This window comes from Cimex lectularius, unplaced genomic scaffold, assembly GCF_000648675.2.
Source record: "Cimex lectularius strain Harlan isolate CLEC.00 unplaced genomic scaffold, Clec_2.1 scaffold115, whole genome shotgun sequence".
NCBI classification, from domain to species: Eukaryota; Metazoa; Arthropoda; class Insecta; order Hemiptera; family Cimicidae; genus Cimex; species Cimex lectularius.
In genome coordinates this window covers 654,017-666,673 of record NW_019392707.1, presented here as the reverse complement: position 1 = coordinate 666,673, position 12,657 = coordinate 654,017, and the positions used below count along the sequence as shown (strand labels likewise).

The 12,657-nt window shown below is 37.7% G+C and overlaps 1 protein-coding gene across 2 annotated transcripts in view; it reads right to left on the bottom strand.

Moving 5' to 3' along the window:
- Positions 1–12,657, bottom strand: part of LOC106666894 — a 49,145-nt gene that overhangs the window by 22,680 nt on the left and 13,808 nt on the right. For both annotated transcript variants that reach the window (XM_014394422.2, XM_014394421.2), the window contains exon 2: positions 9,425–9,491. The gene's annotated coding sequence lies outside the window, so the exon portion shown is untranslated. The remainder of the gene's footprint in view (positions 1–9,424; positions 9,492–12,657) is intronic.

Sequence of the window (12,657 nt, the reverse complement as noted above, 5' to 3'; positions counted from 1 at the left end):
GTATAATAATGTATATATAATGTATGTATATGTATATATAATGTATTCGACAGAACACTTTTATCAAAACAAAGAATAACGCTTGAGAAGTGAATGATATAAACTGATTTTTCGTACTGTCCATAAAGTATTTTCTCATTTTATATTGAGTGATTAGTGACATTGTCTCGTTATTCCTTTTAGGATAAACAGTTTTTTTGTTTATCGGTACGAAGACTTTTCTGGGACCAATTTATAAATAATCTGAGAATATATCACAGAATAGAATTTATGTAACATAAATTTGTTATGTCCTTAATGCTTTTATTAGGGGGTGTAGGTCAACTGTATACATGATATATAGGATGGGACGATGAATGCTCCCTTGTGGGACGCCAGCATATTTGTCTGGCTTTCTAGAACTCGTTGCCGCACTGTAAACCAAAGCCTAAATTTAAAAAAGTACTAAATACTATAACTTGCATAAGCAGGCCCTCAGACCGTGCCAGTCTGAGCTATTAGTTCCGATATTAAACAGGCTACGATTTTAAACAAGAAATTGAGATACCCATAAAAAAATCACAATTTAAATTTCAACTTGTCTTAAAGAGCTCTTAAACATCTCTTAAACAAAATAATTAAAAGTAATTCAATATTGATAAAATAGCAATAATAAGTGGTCGTGAGGTTGTGCTATGCGGGGGAAATGTTGCAAATTGAAATTTTATTCATATTTATCGACGTCTGGTTCCTGGTTTCATTAGAAAAATAAAATTTTCAAAAAGTTCAACGAAATCAGTCAGGTATCCAGAAGGAACAACTCACTTTCTTACGTACCCCCATGTCTTGTTGTGAAAATTTCGATTACGTCATTCCATTTAATCGTGTAATATTTTCAATCTGATATAAAAGTTAAAATTTCATTTTTTTGCCTGTTTATGCCCGTGAAATCTTGAAAGGGATGGCACGACAGCGACATTTGGCAGATATCTATTTTTTAAGAGGGTGGTAGACCAGTGAACAGGTGTGCGACGGAACTAGTCCCAGGCTTAGCTGCTTACCAAATGTCCTTTGACAGGATCCTCGTTTTCAGGATGAACCAATTAGGCAAAGTTGGCAGCTTTGAGTTGTCGAGCGATTTTTTGGTCCTCTGTGGACGTGGTGGATAGTAAATCCAATCGAAATTCAGCGGATCGTCGACACGCCCCGACGCTTTTACCTAATCGTCGAGGTGTTTTGAGGAAGCCCGCCCACATCACCGATGAATGCTTTAAGAATAAATAAGTTAATTATTGTAATGTGGAACTGGCCTTTAGCACCCACTCGACTTCAGCCCTATTCGCCACTTCAAATAGTAAACAGATAAAATTTCTGGCTGTCTTAAGCGCCTACACCGAATTTTATGTGCCGCCTACCCGGGTTCTTTTTCAATCGGAACGTTCCTGTGCAACTGTATTTAATCCCATTCAAGATTCCGGGTCGAGAGGTCGATAAACCTATCGACTTATCAAAACAAACTTGACTGATGTTTACGTGAGCTTTTTCATTTTACAGGTCGCATCAGCGCTGAACGACCATTTTATAACCGCCTCAGCAGCCGCTACCGCGAATACCCTCGACTGTCATCACTGATAGTCATGACATAAACCAAAACAATGCGACTTTCACTTCAATAAAGAAGACTCACTGGCCGTCTCGGAATTACCGATCAGCAATTTTACTAGAAGCTGACAGACTGCACAAAAGTTTCCTGGGGCTAATCTAATTTTCTTTAAGCAAGTCCTAAAATGTACTGCTGACTATTTCATAAAAATACGCTCCCATATTGGGTACAGCTTAATAGGTTTATTTCGTTCAAATCCGTCTTATCTAAGACACTCTTTACATAAAGTAGACGCAGTCATTGAAGACCAACTTGACAAGAAACGCATGTAAAATTACTCGAGAAATACCGAACATTCCCAGTTATACTATCGGCCTACAGAAATCACGAAAATACAGAGACTCGCATCTTTTTGTATAACTAGAGGGCAGGTCACAGCTGGTATGAAGAAAATGACACTAACAGCCTAATGAAGGAACATCCGATACTCATCACCCCAAGGGATGACATAAACGGGATGTTTGAATTCAAACAGTTTCTGGACACACCAAAGTACCAAAAAAAGCATGTAAAAGAGGGAAAGACCTCGCCGTTGTGAACGGCACGATCTGCTAATGCACTGATGGATCTAAAACGCAGAAAGGAACGGGGCAGGAACCAAATACTCAGAACCCAAGGGAAAATACACCAGCATCTTCCAGGCAGAGGTCCTTTTACTTAAATGATGTACGCAGTTCAATCTGATCTGGTACAAAAACAAGAATATAGCTATAATGTCAGATAGTTCAAACATCATTAGTTCAAAGTTTGTGTTTAATTTCAAGACTAAACTAAATAGATTAGGTATATAAAATAAAGTCACCCCTGTTGGGTCTCAGGACGTATAGTTGTAGAGGGAAAAGAGAGAAAGGATAAAGGAATTCTATACCGCTCGCAGGTCCTGAGCCTTTCTGTGGCATAGCGATTCAAACTATCAGTGAGTATCTTAAACAATAGACAAATTGAAAATGAGTAAACAGTGGAATTCACTCTTTGGACACAAACAAATCAAGAACCTTCAAGCAAATTTGGAAAGGAAAAAATATATAATGTATCAAAGGAAGAAGGAAAAATCTTCGAATCCTAACAGAATTCGTAACAGGACACTGAGAACTGAATGTGCATCAGAAGATTGGTATAACCCAAAAGGTGCAGATTCTGCAAAGAAGCAGAGGGGACACCAACACGCCTACTAACAAACAATGGCGCCACATTTGCCCGGAGGAGGAATAATTTTGGTTCAGCGAAGCCATAGAAGAAATTGAATCACTGAAACCGGGACTACTAATCAAGGTTCTTGAAGAACTAGGAGTGTGCTATAGGTACAGAACGGGGGATACAATAGATCTCATAAGGCGTAGGTTACACACGCCGAACATTACATATACATCTGCATCTATAGTACCGGCCCTACTGCATTCATTTTTCCTTCATCTTGGAAAAAGACCCTTAAGCACCCCATCATCAGAACTCCCAACCTCTCCTAACGATTACCGCCCCATATCAATCCTATTTAACTTATACAAACCCCTTGAAAGGTTAGTTCAATCTCATACCACCTATCCAGAACATTTCACTCTACTTAACCCCCTCCAATCCAGCTTCCGACATTGTTTCTCCACCAAATCCGCCATAGTTAAAATTACTAGTGTCCTAGGGACCAACTAATTCTGTTTAATTTTACCAAAGCCTACGACTCCATCGATCATTCATCAATTCTGTTCAACCTTGAAACCTTTTACAATAGTACGATCCGATGATTCCACTTTTTCCTTACCAGCTCCCTTCAAGCAGTTACTATTCCTGATGACCATACAGGTAACTTCAGGTGTTCCTCAAAGCTGTAGCATTTCCCGTCTCGTGTTCAACATTTACATCATTCATCTCCCCGTCGCCATTCAGCATTGTGATTATCACCGGCGACTCCCACATTTATCACTCCTTCCATCCCTCCGACCTTCTTTTGGCTATCCCCAGAATTCAGGAAGATCTGAACCTGAGGAATAAACGAATGGGCAGATAAAACAACCTAGAATTAAATGCTAGGAAGTCGAAAGCCATCGTTATAGGATCCAGTCTCCTCCTCAAAGCCGCCTCCTTTATTTGTTATAAATCCCTCCTGATATAATAATACACTATTATAATTATGTTTATTATATGCTTATTGTAAAATATGCACCTCTTGCCAAAAGAATTCTAAGATTTTAAAGCAATAAATTTGATTTGGTTCTTTAAAAATCCTTAGTAAAATACGAAATTTTTAACTCTTAAAATTGTTTATCTAGACTATGAACATGGTGATATTGATTTAACTTTTATACCTTAATCAACTTAGCAGTTGTTACTGCTAACTACTAAGATGTTAGTGTTTTTGCTCAGACGCTGCTAAAATTTGGTAGTTTAGTATGATGCCCAACTACTCGAGAGCATGAACCCTGATCATATATGTAGTTACAAGGAAGTCAGAGGAACAACTACAGTCCAAAGAATAGCTAGGCATCACTAGGGCATTCGACATATTCATTGAAAAGAATGCTACATGGAAACGACAATACAAAAGTGGAAAAACCTGCAGCTCTTATGTGGCATACAGATGGCCCAAAGATTGGAAATTGTACCTGGGCATAAAGAAGCTGCTATGAGCACTATATGGCCCTCGACCACACATGTACACATGAAATAATTAACAAACTTCTCGAATGTGTGACAATAATAATTTTTACACACAGCCACTACTAGGCCTCAAAACCTGTCCGGAACTGCTTTAATACCCTAAAAAACTTGGCTCTTGACGCAAAGATAGGTCCAGGCCATGAGGGAAGTACGATGCAGCAGATATACTTGCTAAAAAAAGGAGCCTCGGAACAACTTAAGCCCAAATGGGACAAGACAGGCATGAGACAAGCAAAAATACTACTCGCAAAAATAACCCAATGGGAGAAAGAAGAAATTTTACAGAATGGTTCCTGGACCTATGGGCATTTTAGACTACCCGATTTTCGCATTGCAGGCCGTATAAACATTCATATGCATTGTAAGTAAGGAGGTAAGGAGGATAAGTGTAGAAAGTGCTTGAGCTAGGATGGATTGAAAACTTGCCGAGGTTTTGGAAGGAGTTATCGTATCAGTCCGTTAACAAAAGGAATGTTGAGGTTATTGGGGATAACGAGGTTAGTGACATAGTAGACAGTTTTGATAAATAGGACTTACTTTGAGCAAAATGGCTCACATGGGCACAATAAACAGCTCGTAGGGTGCCCTATTTGTGCCTTTGAAATAAATAAAATAAAAATAATTAAAGTGCCAAGCCTTAGACAGCTCATTTAGGAACTGTCTAAAAACCCTAAAAAGCTAGAATCTTCAAATAGCTTGACGCTGAGGTGGGTCCCAAGCCATGAGGTTCTTTAAGGCAACAAGGCATTCTTCCTAAAAAAGGAACAACACATAAGCCAAAGTCCATTTGGTGATATACAAGAACTGGGATCTTGGGTAAATAAAAAACATAAAAACTACTGGGAAAAAGCTGGCATGAGACAAGCATTAGCGTAAGGGCGTTATTGTTTTGTTTATATAAGATATTACATATTTTGTTTGTGAAAGAAATTTTTATTTGTATTATAATATTATTTTAATATTATTCCTATTTGTATTATAATATTATCATTACCCTATCCATTGTCTCTGCATCAGCCTGACACGACTAATGTCAAAAATTAATCCTGATTTTCTTTTGTGGCTGAAGTTTAATTAAATTCCATTTTTTTTTTTTATTTGCAGTGGCTATTTAGGTAATCCTAACCTTTCATTGAGAATTTGAATTACGTGACTACTCCGTTGAGAGGCATAAAAACCTCGCTAAAACTAAAAATATAGTCAGATGGGCTGACGTCAGGGTTATAAGCAGGGCAAGACGCTGACGCGTTTACATTTCTTGTCATACTGTTTTTTTGTTTTGTTTTTAGCACTACCCATTTCAATGTTAATAGATCTGCCATCTGGGATATAGTCACAGGTTCTGCCAAACTTGGTAAGCATGAATACTTTTAATCCTCTTTGTACACACTGTTGATTTGTTTACTTACTGCCATTTTTTGTTCATTTAAACTGGTTATAGTTTTGATAGAGAAACATGGTTGCTGGATACACACGCGATTTGCCTTGGACCTTTCGGCAATGCGCGATCTTATCCGGTTACCAAAATCGTCCAAAATGCTGAATTACGATGACATCAAAAGCTCCGAATCGGACAATCGAAACATGTCTTTCATTGCAATAATTCATAGATAATACTCACTGATTCATTGGTAAGTTATGTAACGAGGAGGAAGAAACAGCCACCCATGTCACCTTCGAATGCGAAGTAACCGCTCAATGGAGACTTAACCTGGGATGCAAAGAAAACTAAAGAAAAGAATTTGCAGCAACGACAGTCAATGAACTCATACTTTTTAAGAGAAGGATCGCGTCAATTTATCTTAACTAAAGAACAATAAGCCAGAAGTCTGTTGTGCTTAGGGAACATAAAAACCCCATTTCGTAGTATTCATCATCATCATTATCATGCGAGTGAGAAGGGAACTTGTCACAGCGAACTATGCGCAGCATGATTCTTGGATGTAGTCCGTCCGTTCATAGGATTTTTGACAAATACAGATTTTTTTTTTTAAATGGTCATACTTCGGATGGAGAAGCATGATTGCAGCATACGGTTTACCTTGAACCTTTGGCCAATTCACGATCTTTTCCGGGCAACTAAATCGTCCAACATGGAGAATTAAGATGACATCTTAACCTCCGACTTTGGCCTGACCAATCGAAACCTTTATGAAGGTGTGTATGGACACGTACAGGAAATCCTCAAATCGTGATTTTCTTGGGGATTTCCTCTACCGAATCCACGCACATACACGAAGAGGATTTTCCTCAAGGAAATCAAGAAAATTTGTTTCAAGAAAAAAACGCTCGGCCGACTATTAAAAAAAGGAAAAAAAGTGCTGCATAGGGCTATCGTGAAAATAAAAATACCGACGGTATTGTGGTTGAAATCGATCATCTCTGGTCCGTCTGCCCAGCCGGTGTGCCGAAGGACCTTTCCCCCTCTGGTTATGGTGCGGAGAGAATCAATTCCGATCAAAATATCTTACTTCATCTGTTCACGGCGTCCTCAGGTGTGCTTGAATATTCCGAGAAATTACACCAACACGTGTACACAATGACCGTGGAAAGTAGAAACTACCGTGGACGGCATCTCAAAACACACCGACGACCATTATTCCCTCCCAACACCGCGACAATTATCTTTCCTCCCTGTAATTGGACCACCTACGAAGTCCCAGGGCTTCTTCGTTTTACTAAATTCATCGACCGTAAACGCAACCCGATTTGAATCGACAATGTACCCTATTTCCACGAACATTTTCTATTCTAAGTTAAAGGATAAACAAAGTGCAATTTGCCATTGCATGCGCTAATTTTTCTTATATTCTATATAATTTAATACACACGCACGTATACGAGGGAGCCAGAGGAGAATCTGCAAGATCATAGGCTCCGAATCTATTCTTGGGATAGCATAAACAGAAATAGAATTTTCACCACGGAATGAATCCAAAAAAGACGAAAGGAGAAGTGGAAACTCTACAAATGTTAAACACAGTAAGCTTATATTAAAACAACCCTCACCAAGACTAGAAAATTCACTTCTACGGTTAAAAAGGTCTAATCCAGAAGATTGACAGGACCTTATACCGGTCACTGGAATCAGAGAAAACACCTACATAACATGAGTATATTCAATGTTGACCAATTTGTACGTTATGCAATGAGGAGGAAGAAAGTCAACCATGTCATCTTCGAAAACGAAGCAACTGCTCAATGGATACATAACCTGGGATACAAAGAAAACCCAGGGAAAGGAATCGTAGCAACGACAGTTAAGGACCTAGTACTTCTTAGAAAAGGATCAAGTCGATTGCACTGAACTAGGAAAGTATAATAAGCCAGAATGCAACAGTGCTTGGGGAACAAAACCCAAACTTCCAGATAATATCCATCAACATCATCATCATCATGCGAGCGAGATTGGAATTTTTCTTTACTACGGACAACATGCTTCGTAATACTTGGGTGTAGTCCGACTCTTACCACTGAAGAAGAAATCTATCCTTTTAAAAAGATAGTTCCTACTCACAGTAAGTTGTTTTCCAACAATACGGATATCGAGCTTTTAGCTCATCATCAGGTTGAAGGAGTTCTACAACCACGTCTCTCGACGATTGCAATCGAATTGCAAAAGTGAACCCGCCCGAAGAAATCTATGGTCAAAAAGTCAACTTTGTATGGTTGTATAACTGGGGACTTTATTTTGTCTTGTTTTATATAAAACACTATTTTATTCACTTGCAGGAGGTAAAATTGCAAGGCAGTCCCCTCTCTGTAATTAAAATTATCCTAAAAACCCAAATCCAGGCTTATACCAGTATCAGCCTCCTTCCTGCCCTTCATAAAATCATCACAGGGTTGGTTTTCGATCATTTTATTCCAATATACAGCATACATTATGAAGAATTCATTTTTGGCAGAACCAGTTCGGGTGTCTTTCTCTATGTGGCTCAATCGTTCGACCGGGTATGGCACCGTGGTTTGCTGTCGAAGCTCAAGTTTCTTTGCACATAACTTTTAATACTTAAATCCTATCTGACAGACTGGCATAGACTGTTTTTTTTCTTCTTGTATTCCCATTAAACTGGTATCCACCAGGCCCTTCCTATTCACAATAAACACAACCTACATTTTCTTTCTTCGTAATACGTTTTTTGCTGAGGACAGGTAACAAACTGACGCTAGAAATTACTGCTTAGGTTGCTTGACCATAGATCTAACCTCACTATCAAACCCTATTTTTCATAGATTCCTAAAATCCAATCAGCCCAATCAAAAATATTATGAAAAATACTAAACTTTTCGTTCTCCGCTTTAAACCAAACAATCCACACTGATCCCGGTGGCATGGTATCCTGGTTTGCTGTGGAAGCGCAAGGGCTTATTTTTTTAATACCTTAAAATAATTAAAATCTAACTGACTGAATGCTACTGCCGAATGTATAAAGGGGGTTTCCTTTTCTTCTTTATTCCCATTAAAACGGGTGTCTCCAGGGCAGCATCCTAAGGCCATTCCTATTCATAATATATACAACGAATATTTTCATCCTACATTATACGCTCTTTTGCTGACGACAGGAAACAAACGCTAGAAATTGCACCTTACTTTACTTGACCATAGATCTAACTCAACCTCACTATCAAACCCTTTTTTTCATAGATTCACATAAAATCCAATCCGCACAATAAAAATACTACGAAAAATATTAAACCTCTTTTCTTCGCTTTAAAATAAACAATTCATAATAACTTCCAAATCCCATTTTATTTATATATTTTTCGTTTTTCTATTTATAGTTAAGATATGTAAAACCTTGATTATGTATTTGAAAATCGCAAAGGCAACATTAAAAACGTCAGGGTTTTGTTAATCCTGTTTTCTTTCAATTTCCTTGTTTCACTTAATCCTCTTATTAAAAACGAACGAATCGATGATAAAATATCGTTAATGTAGTCCGCCTTATCTCTTTTCTATAAATAAATAGTGCAGAAATTATCACATAATTCTTACAAAGTGATATTAACGGGGTTTTTTTTTCAATATTTACCCAAGAAAAAATAAAATCTTTTCCCATGATCCCCACTTCTATAATTAATTATAAATTAACAAAAAAAACTGTAATACATTATGTATTTACGTACATTTTAAATTTCCTCACGGTGTTTTGGAATCGTCCGACCATCTACTGTCATCGTCGGCAGCCAATCTCTGCAAAACAAGATAGCATGGTTTATTATCAGATAAATAAAAAGTTTTAAAAAAAATCTTAAGAGATTAAGAGTCAAACATCAAAGATGGATACTTTAGATGGATAGTTCTGCTTTGTAATTACTAATGGATTAAGGTTCGACTGTTCTAAAAGTAGGATTTAATCATTCTTTCAAAGGTAGAATTACTATCCATCCTCAAAAGGTCGTTCTGCCAATGACCTATATTTAGTTTCTTAATATAGGCCTGGCCCTGTTAAAACAAGCACGTCTTATTTACCAGCACACACTAGCGATATTTATCGAAATTTTTCATTAAACGGGGGATAAAATAACGGTTGCGGGGTTTAAAATTAGAAGAAAATCCTGTAAAGGACAAAACCAATCTACCGCCGCGATATTCAAGTTCGTGAATCGAATCACCTCTTAATGAGCACGGGTACGAATGGTCTCGCTTTGAATGCCACGAGGAACAAAGCCGAGATTTGATAAGAAACGTTGCACATTTTTCTCTAGTCGATCTCGTTGAACCAATCTCTATTATATTGTTACAATACAAATTTTGTATATTTCTCAAGTGTTCTAGTCTAAATCCAAAAAAATCGCCGATGGAGTGCCAAGAATGCAGCATTTTTCAGTAGAAGGTCGATCTTTGATCTTTGAAACTGGTTGAAATGGGCCTGCAAATAGTTATAGATCATCGGCCAAAATTGTTGGGATTCAAACGCCAAAACCCAGTACCTAGAAACACGCGATTTGTCTAGTGCTGAGGGAAAGAGCGTGTCAACAAAAACAAATTTACTATATAATCCAGAATATTGAATCAATCCAGATTTTCCAATGTAAACAAAGCAAGCGATGGAAACTGGGTCGATTTGCAAAACCATAAGTCAAAGGTACCCATGGGATGACAAAAACAAACATAGAATTCTCCATCTCAGCGTGGATCCAAAAACGACAAAATTAAAAATGGATAAACTTTAGAGGCGAAGACAGAATTAGCTTATGTTAAAACAAGGCTCACCAAGACGGGCAAGCTCCCTGCTACAGTTAGAAAAGGCTACACTCAGAAGAGTGAGTGATAGGACCTTATACCGGTCACTGGCATCAGAGAAAACATCGAAACATGGTTATATTCAATGTTGACCATATTTGTACGTTATGCAATGAGGAGGAAGAAACAGCCAACCGTCATCTTATTATATGAAGAAACTGCTCAATCGATACATAACCTGGGATAAAAAGAAACCCCAGGGAAAGGAATTGTAGCAACGGCAGTCGTCAATGACGTTATACTTCTTAATCGAAGAATCCAATCCATTAGGATGCTTTGTAGTTTGGTAATATGTGTTACTACTCTGAGCTTGTAATCAGTGAAATATTTTTTTCTTTGTTCCAAGAGAACTGAAACACCATCAGCAAGAAGACAGCATGAGGATCTCCTTTGACGAAGTTCACCTTCATGCGTCTCCCTGCGTATACCCTAACATCGCACAAGTCCCGATTATTGTGTTTTGCAGTCAAATAGTTTTGGGAAGGTCGTAATTAAGAAAACTAAGATGGTGGTACGGTTTTTTGCGCTTCGAAACTGTAGAAGCTAAAATAGCACAATGCTGTATGAAAAATAGACAAAATTCAGTGATCATAGAGCTTAAATAATCGAATAGTTTAGAATCTAACAGTACCGAACATCCACCATAATATAAACAGTGATGAAGTATGCCCAGTTAAATTTTTAGGACCCTGCCATGATTTGACCCATTGTCGGAGTATCAACATTTTAAATGAGACAGATCATTTGTGCTTTGGAATCGTTTTTGAACTAATTTCCCCGGTGAAATGGTGACATCCAGGGTTTTCATTGATTTACTTAATAGCAAAGTTCTAATACGGTTCGGTTCAGGCAATTTATGTTAAAAAATACAAGGATATTATGCGGGGTTATTAGATTATTCAGAAGTCACCGAGCAAGTAACAGTTTACGGATGAACCTGTATACATTTATAAATCGTGATTAGATCTTTTAAATTTGAAGCCCTTCAACTAAGCTGCATTGTTTGGTAAATTTTCTTTTTGAACATGTCCAAAGAAGAAACCTAAATTCTTCAGGTGACAGATGACAACATTGTCGTAAAGAATTATAAAAACTGTACTTGTAGGTGTACCTGCAATATTGTTTCTTCGAATTTATACAAGATTTCAATGAAATTGCACTTACTACATCGCCCCCGACTGTTAAAATTACTTTGCGCTGTGATCTGGATTTTGCTCCATGATCCGGGATTTTCGCCAGCCCGCTGAAATTACATACATTTAAAATTCCACTGTAGAATTTTTCTGCACGTCACCTGACAGAGAAGATTCGTGAGGAACGCCTGACTTCGTCAAAACGCAACACCGACCATTTCTCTAACGAGATGTACTCGCCTTTCGAAAATCGTTTCCGAAGACCTTGGGCATGATGAAATCGGCAATCGTTCATTGTATAATCACAGTTTTATTATGGATTTCGTCTTTTGAGCCTTAAAACTTTTCCATCATTTCAATGGAATGAACAACAAAAAGGCCATGATCTTTCAGTTGCTCGATTTGGAGGCTCGAGATATGAGAACGTCTGAAAATTATGAGTCATAGGAGCAAAACGATTTGTGATTCACGACGGAACGACCGGGGAACCTGACAGAGGAGAAAAACAAGACAACCACATCCACTAAATCTCTCCGTACCCACATGTCCTTCGTCGGAAAATTGCATTCCAAGGCTCGTTTTGGCAATCGTCGGCGAAAGAAATCAATGTGAAAATAAACTCATCCCATCAAGGATTAGTATTAGTATATAACAGTATACAATAAGCATTAAATGGGAAAACAATATAAAGACAACTGAAAAAGAGCCCCCGTGAACTAATTACACTCTATTTCGATTCCATTGAAGTGAGTTGACAAATAGAGAGAAAAGAGAGAGTAGATAAGAGTAGAGAGAGTGAAAGAAGATAGAAGATATGACTAGGTAGAAAGAAAGAAAGAGAAAGAGAGAGAGAGTGAGAGAGAGAGAGAGAGAGGGAGAGAAAGAAACAAAGAAAGAAAGGAAAAAATAATGAATAGATAATTTCACAGAAAGAGAGGAAATCAATAACATGAAAATATATTTTTAAAAAAGGAAGTGGG